Source organism: Etheostoma spectabile, chromosome 15 (assembly GCF_008692095.1).
Source record: "Etheostoma spectabile isolate EspeVRDwgs_2016 chromosome 15, UIUC_Espe_1.0, whole genome shotgun sequence".
Lineage (NCBI taxonomy): Eukaryota > Metazoa > Chordata > Actinopteri > Perciformes > Percidae > Etheostoma > Etheostoma spectabile.
Window position 1 is genome coordinate 846,727 of NC_045747.1, and position 16,430 is coordinate 863,156.

Below are 16,430 nucleotides of genomic sequence, written 5' to 3' on the forward strand. Positions count from 1 at the left end.
GAACAGCTCTAGGTCTAGTGTCCCCGTTTTTCAAAAATAAGAACATTGGACAGTGTTTTAGAGGTATATCCACTTCTGAGCTGAAAATGTCCCCGGATTTTATCTGAGAAATCTGGTCTCCTTACCCTCAGCCTGCCCTGAGGTTGGAGAATGGCGGACCCAAAGGCAGAGACAGTAAGCAGCGGAGTGGCTTTGATGATTTAATAACGTAAAGATATACAAAAACCAAGGAGTCCGGGAAAGGGCAGGCAAAAGAGTGAATCACAAGAGTGGGAAAACCAAAAGACAGGAAGTAAAACAAGACAAGACAGAAAACCCGACCGTCAAAACAAAACAGGAAATACAAAATGAAAAACAGACTACCAAAATAGGACACAACCAACTTTGCTGGATGGTTTTGTGTCAGTCGGGGAATGTCAATAGCCTGGATCGACGACGGTTCAGCTCCCTTTCAGCTTTCTTTGGGTTTACGTCAAACTCAGATTTACGCTGAAAATGTCAAGTTTTGAAGAAAATTTGGATCGTGCAAAAATGCTGGCCAGCTTGGTTCTTTCAGGGAATACGTGTAAAGATTTACAAAGAATTTGCTTACGGCATTTACTCTGTAACAGGGACATTTTTGGACCTATTGGTGGTGATTTGCCATTGGCGAAGTACACATAGCAATACACTAGTAAGAGCAAATTACCATGCATCCAGCTAATTTTAATAGCTCACATTACTTATGGTGACATCATTTAATATTGGATGAGGCGTTTTCTTTTGTGTGTAAATGTTCCACCTAAGCAAGTCCATTTCCCGAGACACTGCGTCTGGAGCTTAGCCCCGCCCAAGACGATTGTGATTGGTGAAACAACCCCTGGCGTTTTTTTTCTCTGATCCAGCAGTGTGTGCGTGGAGGGGCCAGACCTTCCTTTACAGCTCTTTGTCTCACACACACCCTCACTGTCCCATCTTTCGCACACACACACACACACACACACAAAAGGAGACACACGTGGGAAGGTTGACGCCGCGCTGTCTGCAGTGCGTTGAGGAGTATTGTTATTAACTACGGTGTGAATAGAGGCAGCGGTACATCCCCTGCTCTCTGGCTGCTGCAGGGCTGTAGGGCCCGCCTTTGTTCTGCGCTCCATAATGGCACGCCATAATTACAGTCTTAGCAGAAAGAAGGCACACAGGCAAACATCTACCTTACCCCTAGCCTCACCTGACCTCGCAGGGCAGTGGAGGTACACGGAGGCACACACCTCTGCAGAGGCGGAATGGAATGAACCACAATTACTCAAGTACAAATTTGAGGTGCTTGCTCTTTACCTCAGTCTTTTCTTTCCATGCCACTTTCTACATCTACTCTGCTACATTCCAGAGAGAAGTCTTGTTAAAGGTCCCATGGCATGGTTCTTTTATATAGATCTTAGTGGTCCCCTAATACTGTATCTGAAGTCTCTTTTATATAGACCATGATGGTCGCTAATACTGTATCGGAAGCTCTTTTATATAGACCTTAGTGGTCCCTAATACTGTATCTGAAGTCTCTTTTAATATAGACCTTAGTGGTCCCAATACTGATCTGAAGTCTCTTTATATGACCTTAGTGGTCCCTAATACTGTATCTGAAGTCTCTTTATATAGACCTTAGTTGTCCTCTAATACTGTATCTGAAGTCTCTTTTATATAGACCTTAGTGGTCCCTAATACTTATCTGATCTCTTTTATATGGACCTTAGTGGTCCCAATACTGTATCTGAAGTCTCTTTTATAAGACTTAGTGGTCCCTAATACTGTATCTGAAGTCTCTTTATTAGACCTAGTGTCCCCTAATACTGTATCTGAAGTCTCTTTTATATAGACTTAGTTGGTCCCTATACTGTATCTGAGTCTCTTTATATAGACCTAGTGGTCCCTAATACGGTATCTGAAGTCTCTTTTATATGACCTTAGTGGTCCCTATATCTGTATCTAAGTCTCTTTTATGACCTAGTGGTCCCTAATACTGTATCTGAATCTCTTTTAATAGACCTTAGTGTCCCTAATACTGGTATCTGAAGTCTCTTTATATAGACCTAGTGGTCCCTAATACTGTACTGATCTCTTTATATAGACCTTAGTGGTCCCTAATACTGTATCGGAAGTCTCTTTATATAGACCTTAGTGTGTCCCTAATACTGTATCTGAAGTCTCTTTTATATAGACCTTAGTGGTCCCTAATACTGTATCTGAAGTCTCTTTTATATAGACCTAGTGGCCCTAATACTGTATCTGAAGTCTCTTTATATAGACCTTAGTGGTCCCTAATACTGTATCTGAAGTCTCTTTTTATATAGACCTTAGTGGTCCCTAATACTGTATCTGAAGTCTCTTTTATATAGACCTTAGTGGTCCCACTAATACTGTATCTGAAGTCCTTTTATATAGACCTTAGTGGTCCCTAATACTGTATCTGAAGTCTCTTTTGTAAAGATCTTAGTGTGCTCCCTAATACTGTTTTTTGACGTTTGTGGTAGGGAGGGGGGGGGGGGGGTGCAAGGTGGAGGCTGGGGGTGTGGCCTTAACTAACTGCCACTTTGCTTGTTTGAAAGCCATGATGTCGTATCAAATCATAACAACGGTTATCTTGAGACACTTTACAGATAGAGTAGGTCTAGACCACACACTTCCCTCCATTCAGTGTGACAGTGGAGAGGAAAAACTCCTTTTAGGAAGAAACCTGGGTCAGACCCAGGCTCTTGGTAGGAGAAGGTCTGATAGCGTTAACAACAGCTACAGTGAGTTATTAAAACTTCTTTTTATTCTGTGAACACTACCAATGTTCTAATGCTGAGTTCATGTGTAGAGCCCCTGGTGAGACTTGGAGCAAAGTCTCATGTTGTGTTGAGCCTTCTTCTTCTTTTAAAAATAGTGATTTAGATCCAATCATAGTAGCGCCCCCAGCTCTCCCATTTAAAAGGCCATTCGACCAAAAAATGAGAATACGGTGAATCTTAAAAGCTGCGCTTCCGTCCTTTTAAATAAAAGTTTGACTCAGTAAAAAACCCTAGGTTGCATTTTGGCAAGAGTTACAAATGTATTTGTGTCAAAATCGGTCGGTCGTATTTCTAACATGCACCACCCCCCCCTGCAGCTGAAAAAACACCTTTCCCCTTATGACCTCACAAGGGGAAAGTTACTTCGGGGCCATAGGCAGGCTGAGGGGACTCATATTAATGTTAAAAAACCTCATTAAGTGAAATTTGTATGCCATGGGACCTTTAATATATTACTTTTCATTCCACTACATCAACACAAAAAGCTTTACTTACTTTAAAAATCAATATTTTTGCGCGCAACACACATGTTTTATTATAAGTTATATTATATAAAGGCCTAGCGGAAATGATTAGCCCGTAAACACGTAGTTAATTGACAGACATGTGTGGATTGTTTCCAGTTTCCGAAATGTGAGGATTTTTCGGCATTGAGTACTTTTTCCTGATCATACTTACATACTTTTACTTAAGTAACATTTTCAATGCAGGACTTTTACTTATGACAGAGTACTTTTCCAGTGTGGCATTTTTACTTCAGTAAATGATCTAAATATTTCTTCCACCCCAGCACCTCTGTCATGCGTGTGTCAGGCCATGTTGTGTGTCAGCGTCCCTGGGACTCCCTGTTCTTGGCAGGTCCTAAAAGGTACTGGGCTGATTGTCATCTCATCTCTTTTTTAATTAGGCCGCCATTGTTTCCTCTGTAACTGAAAGTTCCTATACGTACCGCTACTTCAAACACACAACAACAGTGTTGTTGGACGACTATTTGTCGGGTTGTATTTGTGTGCACTCATTGGTACGCACAAGAAATATGTGAAGTATGAAAGCACACAGCTTGTGATTTCTCACCTGCTTTCACACACCTTTATCTTTCCACTGACTTTGTATTAGAGCTGTCAATCGTTTTAAATATGTAATCGCAATTGATCCCTGGGTTGTCAATAGCAACCCATTCTCAGGAAACAGGTTTGTACGATGTAGTACGAAAATGTATGCACACCATTTTGCAAGCGACCTATGAAACTAGGCGTGTGCCGGCTGACCCCAGCTACAGAGCTCCAAGATACCTCGCTGTGTTGGCACCAGTTAGTAGGAAGGAAGGAAGGAACTAAGGAAGGAACTAAGGAAGGAACACATGTTTTCTGAGTGAAAATCTTTTGATTTTAGAAGGGAACTCCTTGGCTTGAAAGTTCTGTGTTTTATGACCCATCCATCCATTCACCCATCCATTTAACCAACTATCCATCCATCCACCTATCCATCCATCCACTATCCACCCACCCATCCATCCATCCACCCACTCACCCATGCACCCACCTACCCATCCATCCACCTATCCATCCATTCACCCATCCACCCACCCATCCATCCATCCACCCACCCACCCCCCCTATTCACCCAACTATCCCTCTACCTATCCACCCACCCACTCCATCCACCTGCCCCCGGACGTCCCTTCACCCCCTATTCTATCCACCCACCCACCCACCCACCCATCCATCCACCCACCCATCCACCTATCCATCCATCCACCTATCCATCCATCCACCCACCCATCCATCCACCTATCCCTCTGACGTCTCTCCATTAGTGTGTGTATAGGACCTGAGCATCTGGTTTGAAATGCTCAAGTGGTTTTTGACAGTTTACTTAATTCCATAATTCATTTTACATCGATAGTACATTCAAATAAATGTAGTCTCATGGGGACGAACCGTGGAAGGGCTTGAGAGTGCACATAGAATATTTTTAAGAAGTAATTGAACTGACATAACAAAATCAACACAGATTTTTTTTCTCCTAAAACTCTTTCCATATGTTGTCATTTCAACTCACACGATTTCCTATCCAGCCCTGCACATCGCACACTGTACCGCACACTGGACCGCACACTGTACCGCACACTGGACCGCACACTGGACCGCCACACGGACCGCAACACTGGACCGCACACTGTACCGCACACTGGACCGCACACTGGACCGCACACTGGACCGCACACTGGACTGTTGCAGGTTCCTGCTCCATACTCCTCCTCATCCCCATGACTGGTGTTATCATGCTAATCCAGAATGAAAGTCTGTTTATCTGCTTGTGGTCAAGATGTGATCCAAGTAAAAAAAAACAAATTCAACTCTCCCTGTAAACAATAGTAATAATGATAAACATTTTTAATATTGAACTTTAATATGTTGCATGCTGCATTTACATACAACCACAATAAAAAAAGACAAACACATGCAACGTATTACTATTGATGTATTAAATACAATAAATCATCAAGTTTAGGAGTTTAGGATAGATAGATTTATGGAAGATACAATGGCATAGTATATGACTTTAATGGAGCTCTGTGGCTCAGAGGAAGAAGGAAGACAAAAAATCCGGATTTGGAAATCAAAGTTTAGTTTTCCGTCACATCTTTGACTCCGAAACCAAGGAGCAGTTTATAATTTGGATCCAAATTACACGTTTTTATGTACGTATATGACATTTAAAGTCATTGAAATGAGTTTCATTGCCCTACGTGTGGTCTCTTCCTCCCCCCTCCATCCCTCCTCCATCTTCTCTTTCTCCCTCCCTGAAGGTGTAAACTGACCTGCACGTGTTCCCACAAGCTGCCGCGAGTGAGCTCCACCTCTCGCTGTCGGACAGTAACTCATCTCCTCCTTGACGCCGGATGACAAATTGCCTCCCCGCGGGCCAACAACCGCATCGCTTTATTGTTTGAGACGCAGTCATTAGCTTATGTTACTCGCTGAATTAGAGGTGTTAGCACTGTAGGCTGTTCCTCAGTTGTCAATGTGGAGGAACGTCTGGCACCAGCATCGGCACTCCTGGATGTAATGGAAAACACGCTGGGTTGTTGGCGTTTCTTTAAACCAATCACAATCGTCCTGGGCGGCGCTAAGCTCCGGTCACAGCGACGGTGACCCTGTTAAATAGTCTCGGTAGCTGCTAGTTGCCTGTCTCCAGAACATACTGTAAAAACATCTCCTCACTATCTGCTAGCTGCCTGTCCCCTGAAGACACTGTGAAAACATCTCCTCACTATCTGCTAGCTGCCTGTCCCCTAAACACATTGTAAAAAACATCTCCTCACTATCTGGTAGCTGCCTGTCCCCTGAAGACACTGCAAAAACATCTCCTTACTATCTGCTAGCTGCCTGTCCCCCGAATACACTGTAAAAACATCTCCTCACTATCTGCTAGCTGCCTGTCCCCTGAACACACTGTAAAAAACATCGCCTCACTATCTGCTAGCTGCCTGTCCCCTGACAATTAAAAAACATCTCCTCACTATCTGCTACTGCCTGTCCCCTAAACCTGTCAAACTTCCTCACTATCTGCTAGCCGTCCCCACGAATACACTGTAAAAACTCTCCTCACTATCTGCCTAGCCCTGTCCCCTGAACACACTGTAAAAAACCTCTCCTCACTATCTGCTAGCTGCCTGTCCCCTGAACACACTGTAAAACACCTCCTACCTGCTAGTTGCCTGTCCCTGAACACACGATAAAAAAACTCTCCTCACTATCTGATCTGCCTGTCCCAGAACACACGTAAAAAACATCTCCTCCTATTTGCTAGCTGCCTGTCCCCTAACACCACTGTAAAAACATCTCCTACTATCTGCTAGCTGCCTGTCCCCAGAAACACACTGTAAAAACATCTCACTATCTGCAGCTACCTGTCCCTGCTCACACTGAAAAACCTCTTCACTATCTGCTAGCTGCCTGTCCCCTAACACACTGTAAAAACATCTCCTTCACTATCTGCTAGCTGCCTTCCCCTGATACACACTGTAAAACATCTCACTCCTGCTAGCTGCCTGTCCCCTGATCACACTGTAAAAAACATCTCCTCACTATCTGCTAGCTGCCTGTCCCCTGAACACACTGTAAAACATCTCCTCACTATCTGCTAGCTGCCTTCCTCACACAGAACACTCCACTGTAAAACACTCCCCTCACTTGATGATGTGATTTGACTACGATGTTTAAGCATGCTTATAGACGTGGTCATTCCACCTGCACTGCAATGACACAAATGTCGATAGTGGCTAACATCTATTGACACTCAATGATTGTGGGTACACTACTACTAGACTTCAGCACTGCCTTTTGATGTGATTGACCATGAATTTTGATTTCTAAACTTATTAGTTATGGTTTAAACTTTCTCTGCAATCAAGTGGTTTAAGGCTATTTGTCTGAGAGGTCGCAAGAGTTTATTTAATGGTGCTTTACTAGTAGCAAGTCCCGGGACTGTGTGTTCCTCAGGAAGTTTCTTGGACCTTTGTTATTTTCAATTTTTACAAATGATATGCCGTATATACTCATAAGGCTAAATTGACTATGTTTGCTGATGATACTACTCTTTATTATGCAGCCCCTACAGTCTAGAGATTAATCAGGTTCTGTCTAGTGAATTAGCAAATTGTATAATTGGATCCAAAACAATAACTTGTCCTAAATTTCAAAACTGTGAGTTATATTCGTTTCTAAGTATAGATTATCTGATAATCCCAAAATTGATATACACGTAAATGGTCAAGTGTACAGCAAGTAAAAAGGTTTTTGGGACTTGGCTTGATTCCACATAGTCTGGTCGATCATATTACACATGTTGTTACTAAAATGGGTAGAGCGGTGGCAGTTGTTCGTAAATGTGCACATTTTAAAATTACAGTTGTTTAGGCGTGTTGTTTGTTCATTGGTTTTGTGTCATTTGGATTATGTTCTGTTGTATGGTCTGGCTGCTCAAGCAGTCATTTAAAAAAACTACAAGTTGCACAAAATAAGGCTGCAAGACGGGTTCTTGGTTTGTTCTTCGAGAACCAGGGTTGCAGAGATGCATGAACCTTGCTTGGTTTGAGGTCAAGAATGACTATCTGTTAATTTTTAGTATATTTTCATGAACTATTAATACTGGGATTCCTAATTTTTTTAGATAATGTAACTTATTGTTCAGATTGCATTCACATTATACAAGAGGGTGAATAGTTGACAGATTTCTTTACCACTACCTGATCTGACTGGATGAAGAGGACTGGTTTTTATAGGTCAATTGTATATGGAACAATCTTCCAGTTGGGATTCGGACAACAGGGAAAAACTGGTTTTAAAAAAAAGACTTAGACTACATTTGTTTTCGATATCATAATATTGTCTGTATTGGTTGATGAGTTGTATCATGTGCTATATTATTCTTCATTAATTTAGTTTGTTAGTATTTTTTGCATTGTCAGTTTTGTTTGTGAATTTATATATGATATATTTGTGATTTTTGTTGTATTTATTGTCTTTTGGATGTATTGTTTTGGACCCCAGAAGACTAGCTGTCGTCTAATGGGATCCTTTAAATAAACAAAAAAAAAAACACTATCTGCTAGCTGCCTGTCCCCTGATCACACTGTAAAACATCTCCTCACTATCTGCTAGCTGCCTGTCCCCTTCACACTGTAAAACATCTCCTCACTATCTGCTAGCTGCCTGTCCCCTGAACACACTGTAAAAACATCTCCTCACTATCTGCTAGCTGCCTGTCCCAGAACACACTGTAAAACATCTCCTCACTATCTGCTAGCTGCCTGTCCCCTATCACACTGTAAAAACATCTCCTCACTATCTGGTAGCTGCCTGTCCCCTGATCACACTGTAAAAAACATCTCCTCAATATCTGCTCTGCTAGCTGCCTGTCCCCTGAACACACTGTAAAAACCTCTCCTCACTATCTGCTAGCTGCCTGTCCCCGAACACACTGTAAAAACATCTCCTCACTATCTGCCTGTCCCCCAGAACACACTGTAAAAACATCTCCTCCATCTGCTAGCTGCCTGTCCCCTGAACACACTGTAAAAAACATCTCCTCACTACTGCTAGCTGCCTTTCCCCTGAACACACTGAAAACACCTCACTAGCTGCTAGCTGCTGCCCTGAACACACTATAAAAAACATCTCCTCACTATCTGCCTGTCCCCAGAACACACGTAAAAACATCTCCTCACTATTTCCTAGCTGCCTGTCCCCTAAAACACTGTAAAAACATCTCCTTACTACTGCTAGCTGCCTGTCCCCAAACACACTGTAAAACATCTCACTATCTGCTAGCTACTTCCCCTGATCACACTGTAAAAAACGTCTCTTCACTATCTGCTAGCTGCCTGTCCCCTGAACACACTGTAAAAACATCTCCTCACTATCTCTGTAGCTGCCTGTCCCCTGATCACACTGTAAAACATCTCACTATCTGCTAGCTGCCTGTCCCCTGAACACACTGAAAAAAACATCTCCTCACTATCTGCTAGCTGCCTGTCCCCGAACACACTGTAAAACATCTCCTCACATCTGCTAGCGCCTGTCCCCAGAACACACTGTGTAAACACTCCACACTTGATGATGATTTGACTACGATGTTTCAGCATGCTTATAGACGTGGTCATTCCACCTGCACTGCAATGACACAATGTCGGATAGCTGGCTAACCTATTGAACTCAATGATTGTGGGTACACTACTACTAGACTTCAGCCTGCCTTTGATGTGATTGACCATGAAATTTTGATTTCTAACTATTAGTTATGTGTGTAACTTTCTCTGCAATCAAGTGGTTTAAGCTATTTGTCTGAGAGGTCGCAAAGAGTTTATTTTAATGTGCTTTTATCTAGTAGCAAGTCCCTGGACTGTGGTGTCCTCAGAGAAGTTGTCTTGACCTTTGTTATTTTCAATTTTTAACATATTGCCGTATATACTCAGTAGGCTAAATGACTATGTTTGCTGATGATACTACTCTTTATTATGAGCCCTACATGTCTGAGAGATTATCAGGTTCTGTTAGTGAGATTAGCAATTGTATAATTGGATCAAAACAAATAAACTTGTCCTAAATATTTCAAAACGGTGAGTATATATCGGTTCTAATGTAGATTATCTGATAATCCCCAATATGATATACACGTAAATGGTCAAAGTGTACAGCAAGTAAAAAAGGTGTTTGGACGTTGGCTTGATTCCACATAGTCATGGTCGGATCATATAACATGTTGTTACTAAAATGGTAGAGCGTGGCAGTTGTTCGTAATGGCACAGTTTTTAAAATTCCAGTTGTTTAGGCGTGTTGTTTGTTCATTGGTTTGTGTCATTTGGATTATTGTTCGTTTGTATGTCTCGGCGGCATCAAGCAGTCATTTAAAAAAACTACAAGTTGCACAAAATAGGCTGCAGACGGTTCTTGTTGTTCTTCGGAACCAGGGTTGCAGATATGCAACGCTTGCTTGGTTGAGGTCAAGAATAGACTATCTGTTAATATGTTAGTATATTTTCATGGAACTATTAATACTGGGATTCCTAAATTTTTTTATGATAATGTAACTTATTGTTCAGATATGCATTCACTATACAAGAGGGGTGAATAGTTGACAGATTTCTTACCACTACCTAGATCTGACTGGATGAAGAGGACTGGGTTTTTAGGTCATTGTATATTGGAACAATCTCCAGTTGGGATTGGACAACAAGGGAAAAACTGTTTTAAAAAAAGACTTAGACTACATTTGTTTTCGATATCATAATATTGTCTGTATTGGTTGAGTGAGTTTGTATCATGTTCATTTATTCTCATTATTTAGTTTTGTGTAGTATTTTTTGCATTGTCAGTTTTGTTTGTGAATTTATATATGATATATTGTGATGTTTTGTTGTATTTATTGTCTTTTGGATTTATTGTTTGGACCCCAGAGACTAGCTGTCGTCTAATGGGGATCCTTTGAAATAACAAAAAAAAAAAAACACTATCTGCTAGCTGCCTGTCCCCTGATCACACTGTAAAAACATCTCCTCACTATCGCTAGCTGCCTGTCCCCTGATCACACTGTAAAAACATCTCCTCACTATCTGCTAGCTCCTGTCCCCTGAACACACTGTAAAACATCTCCTCACTATCTGCTGCTGCCTGTCCCCAGAACACACTGTAAAAACATCTCCTCACTACTCTAGCTGCCTGTCCCCTGATCACACTGTAAAAACATCTCCTCACTATCGGTAGCTGCCTGTCCCCTGATCACACTGTAAAAACATCTCCTCCATATCTGCTAGCTGCCTTTCCCTGACCCACTGTAAAAACATCTCCTCACTATCTGCTAGCTGCCTGTCCCCTGAACACACTGTAAAAACATCTCCCCCTATCTGCTACTGCCTTCCCAACACACTGGTAAAAACTCTCCTCTCTATCTGCTAGCTGCCTGTCCCCAGAACACACTGTAAAAACATCTCACTCGCTGCTAGCTGCCTGTCCACAGCTATTCAATACTACTACCCTAACTGTGCTGTTATCACAAAAGGTGCTTCCCATTAAAATACATTAGTTTTAAATTTCACCACCATGAAAAAAAACATGGAATCAATAGATTAAATAACGTCACCATAACAATCAAATTCTGGTTTAAATGTGACCCAAACTGGCCATTCCTGTCAGTTAGAAATGATTTAAGAAATGCACATATTCATCCTAAGCACACTTTATTCCAGGTCAAGTACTTTTTCAAATACTCCGATTGAAGCCAGCTTGTGTGCTTGGTACCTGTGGGCCAAAATGCCAAAGAGAACGTTTTACGAGTTTTTAAGAGAGCGATAATTTGCTCCCATGCTGCACTGCTCTCCAGCCATGCCGAATGACTGCTTCGCCCGTTGCATTCAGTTCTTGATAAAAAATAAAATAAAGGAAAGACATTTGACAACTTAGCAAGATCGTGCCGCTAAATAAGAGCATTGACACAACAAGGAGGGTGTGACGGCGCTCCCAGAGGTGAAATCGGGGGGGGGGGAATGTTGGCTGCAGATGAAAGCTGGAGCACTCGCTAGGAAGTGTAATAACTCTCCACACATCGGCCATGATGGGTAACAAGCCTGATCCCAGAGGCACGAGAAGAGAGACCATGGAGAAACATGCCAAAACATTGCTGTCTCTCTCTCTGTCTGCCAGTCTCTGTCTCTCTCTCTCTCTCTTTGCCCACTGCGTGTTCAAATTACTTTCCTTCGTTTTCTTTTTTTTCCCCAAGTTGGCACGTGAAAAATTACAGCTGAACGTAATAATAACGCAATGCTGACGGGAGCTGTCGTTCATTGATTAATTCAAACGGGCGTAGAAATAGACATGCTAGAAAATAAAATGTTCATCTATGGGGTTTTTTCTGTGTGTGTGTGGTGTGTGTGTGTGTGTGTGTGTGTGTGTGTGTGTGTGTGTGTGTGTGTGTGTGTGTGTGTGTGTGTGTGTGTTGCGGCTCAGATTGACAGCAGGGCCTTCAAAGAGACCGGCAGGCCTCGGGGCAGGTCTCCAAACATCCGTAGAGCCTGTACCTTTACCTCCAGCTGGTAGGGAGGCGCAGTTTAGAAGTACATAAGAGCAATACTTTAGATAAAGTACACGTATCTTACCGGATAAACAACTTCAGAAGAGTCACCTTTTTCAGTCAAACATAGAACTCAGTAGAACTTGAGTCAAAGTCTTAAAATGTATTTGATAATTAAGTATCCAAAGTAATTTTGTGATATTAAAACTTTATTGCAGCCTACTTATAGTGAAGCTTAATTTTGAGGTCCTCCATACCATAAACATCAGATTTCAGAGTTGTGTCTTTTCAAGCACAATACCTTGAGTTGAAGATCCAAACTCTGCACATTTAGAAGTGGACACAAAATTAATCCTTTTTTGTAATTGTTGCATGCAAAAATCCTTGATTGTGTGGCATATTTTTGTAAAAAATTTGATGAAACATGCAGGATGTTTATGCGATTTTTATGCGATTTAATTACGGGAACTTGCAAAAACTGCAGTTTTATAAAAAAAAAAATAGAGGCTGTCTTGTCACGTGATTACGTTCCCATGGCAACAGGGGAAAATGGCTGCTCTTGTGTGAAGGAAACACAACATTTTTCAATTTTCTGCTCAGATATATGTGATATTTGTGACTTTTATTACCACATCATGCAAGCCCTGCATTATTTTGCACGGAAATCTGCAATTTATGCAGCGAAATTGTGGCCCCGACTGAACTGCTGTTGTAGAGGGCCACCTACTGTATGTTGTTTAAGTAATATTTTTATATTATTTGTAATATATATATTTGTAATATTTATTGATTATTATATTGTGCACTTGTATTGTAGGTGGTGGGCATTTTCATCGCGGATGACATATTTGTACGCTTCACCTGTTCACCTGGGGGGTTTGGGGCTTTATCAGAGAGCGGGTGGATAAGGGCCTCGGACTGGGGGGGGGAAGGGGACTGGGTACCCAGGGCCCTCCTGTCAGGAGATGCCATTCCATTCCTCCTTTCTTTTTTTTTATGACTTGCAGACATAAATTAAATAAACGTTGACAAGCCGAACAAAACTCACAGTTAGTCAACACAGTGTATATCTTCAACTTTTGGAAAATTATAAACCTGAGTTCAATACCGCAAAAATGTGCCTCGACAACTGGAGTTACAGGAAAGGGAAGAAAAAAGTTCACATGACTTAATGGGCCTATCCTTTTTTTTTTCTTTTTTTTTTCCAGTGATTGTCCTTTTTAAACTAAGACATAACTAACTACAGCTGTCAGATAAAGGCCGTGGGGTGAGAAGGAAAATATTTCCCTCTGAAATGAAGTGGAGCCGAAGTACGAAGTACCTCGAAGTTCACTTGTTCCCTTGAATAGCTGTAGCTACGTAGCTTAGCACCGACAGGCTGACTCCATGATGGCACCCTCCTATGGGATCTACACTCAGTAATGCCACGTTTAAAGGTCTGATCACATCGCCTGTTTATCGCAGCCTTGTTCTAAATGCAGCTGATTTTCTTACCTGCAGCGGAGGAAGAAGTATTCAGAGCCTTCACTTAAGTAGAAGTACCAACACCCTCGGAAAAAATGATCTGTTACAAGTAAAAGTCCAGCATTAAAAATGTTATTTAAGTGAAAGCATGTCATTATCGTAGGTAAAATGTACATTAAGTATTAAAGTAAAAGTTGTCACATTGTAGAAAGTGTAAAGGACAGTTGTGTGGTCTCATCCTTTCAGCTGTTATATTATAGGATTGTATCATTTATAATAAAACATCAGATTTTATAAACCACATGTGTTTTGTGTGCAAAACTATTAATGAGTAAAGTAACTAAAGGTGTACCAGATGAGTGTAGGGGAGTAAAAGTAGAATATTCCTCTCTGAGATATAGCGGAGTAGAAGTAGAAAGTGGCATGAAAAGAAAAGACTCCAGTAAAGTACAAGTACCTCAACATTTAGACTTAAGTACAGCACTTGAGTAAATATACTTTATTCCACCACTGCATCCCTGTCAGTACATGGGACCTAAAATGGAAACAAAAGGGCTACATATAGCCAAAATCATATAAGTGTGACTGCTGCTGTGTATTAATGTAGGTATGAATGCTGCTTATGGATACAATGTATCTTTTTGTTTTTATTTTTTAATGACGCACTGCGGGTCGGTATTTCGTTGTACAAGCGATAATGACAATAAAGTCCTAGTCTATTAATCAGTCCTTCCAGAAAAACGTGATTATGTGATAAATTCAAATTCAATGCATAAAAACAGTTTTCCGGAAGGACTGGTCTATTCTATTGAAATGAAGACGTGATCGTGAGCTTGCAGTCTTTCTCAGTTAGGCTTGTTGTGCTTGCGTGGACTACTGTAATAATGACTGGTCGGGATCCAGTTCCACTGAGATGCCTTTAGGTATCCCTGATCATGTTATGATTCTATGTGCATGCATCATAGATGAGGTTTAATATTTAATTTGAAAGCAGGCTCACAGCCCAGGATTCCCTCCGCAGATGAGCGTAATGACGGTGATCAGAGCGAGATTTCAGTGTCCTGCTGGGCCTCTGCTGGGCCTCTGCTGGGCCTCTGCTGGGCCTCTGCTGGGCCTCTGTTGGGCCTCTGGTCGGCCTCTGCTGGGCCTCTGCTGGGCCCCTGGTTGGCCCCTGGTTGGCCTCTGCTGGGCCTCTGCTCAGCCTCTGCTCGGCCTCTGCCCAGCCTTGGCTTGGCCTCTGGTCGGCCCCTGCTCGGCCTCTGGTCGGCCCCTGGTCGGCCCCTGCTCGGCCTCTGGTCGGCCCCTGGTCGGCCTCTGGTCTGCCTCTGGTCTGCCTCTGGTCTGCCTCTGGTCGGCCCCTGGTCGGCCTCTGGTCTGCCTCTGGTCTGCCTCTGCTCGGCTTCTGGTCGACCCCTGGTCTGCCTCTGGTCGGCCCTTGGTCGGCCCCTGCTCGTCCAAAAAAATTCTTTAGGAGGGCAATGTTGTTGTATTTGTCTCTTGTGTGGGACCACAGGTGGTGCCCTCAGTGTGTGTGTGTGTGTGTGTGTGTGTGTGTGTGTGTGTGTGTGTGTGTGTGTGTGTGTGTGTCTGTGTGCGTGTGTGTGTGCGTGTGTGTGTGCGTGCGTGCGTGCGTCCATGCGTGTGTGTGCGTGCGTGTGTCCGCGCGTGTGCGTGACACTCTGCTATTTCTGAAGGTTATTACGTAGGCGTTATTTCCCGCTGCTCTCCGTCCGGGTCTTCAGACGCAGCCTCATCCCTGCAGCTTCCTTCTGTACCAGCGGAAGAAAAAAAGAAAAAGAGAAATGAAAGAAAAAATAGCACAATGAGACGGGAGTTTTTTTGGAACTTGGGAGTCTCGTGGACGAGTGTAAGTGTGTGTTTAATAAAAACCAATTTGGATAATAAGGTCTGCGCCCTTTCAACAGCAGCTTATGAAGATAACTCGGTCTGGTCTGCCTTGGTTTGCTTTGGGCACGCGAGAAGAAATGGATTTTGGAATAAACCCCAAACTGCCATCGTGCCTTTTTATGAAATCGTGCACAGTATTGGTGAAATAATAAATATAGGCCTGGGCCTATGTCGTGTAGTCTACGCTGCAACACATGACGGCAAACATTCCAATATTTTTATGTTACGATTATCAGATAAATATCTTAAAGCACGTCTTTATTTTTCTTCGTAGGCTATAAAGACAAAACGTTATGATAACGTCAAATAAATAAAGCCTCAAGCAGTCACCTCAAACCAGAAATAACTGGTAAATAGTTACAACAAGCCTAACACATTTGCAGTTATTTAGCTTGAATATTATTAAGGCCTTTTTATTATTATTATTATTATTATTATTATTATTATTATTGTTATTATTAATTTAGGCTATTTATTGTTTTATTTCAGTGAGTCTGTCTGGCCTATTAAGTCTGAATAGACCGACGGCCTGAGGCCCCCTAATGAAAGGAGTCGGTGCCTGGGACCGGTATTTCACACGGAATTATAGTTTAATGGTTAAATGGCTCCTTACTAAATAAGACTTTTTTTAAGTGGGCAGTAAGGCCTACTCACTCTCACACACACACACACACACAC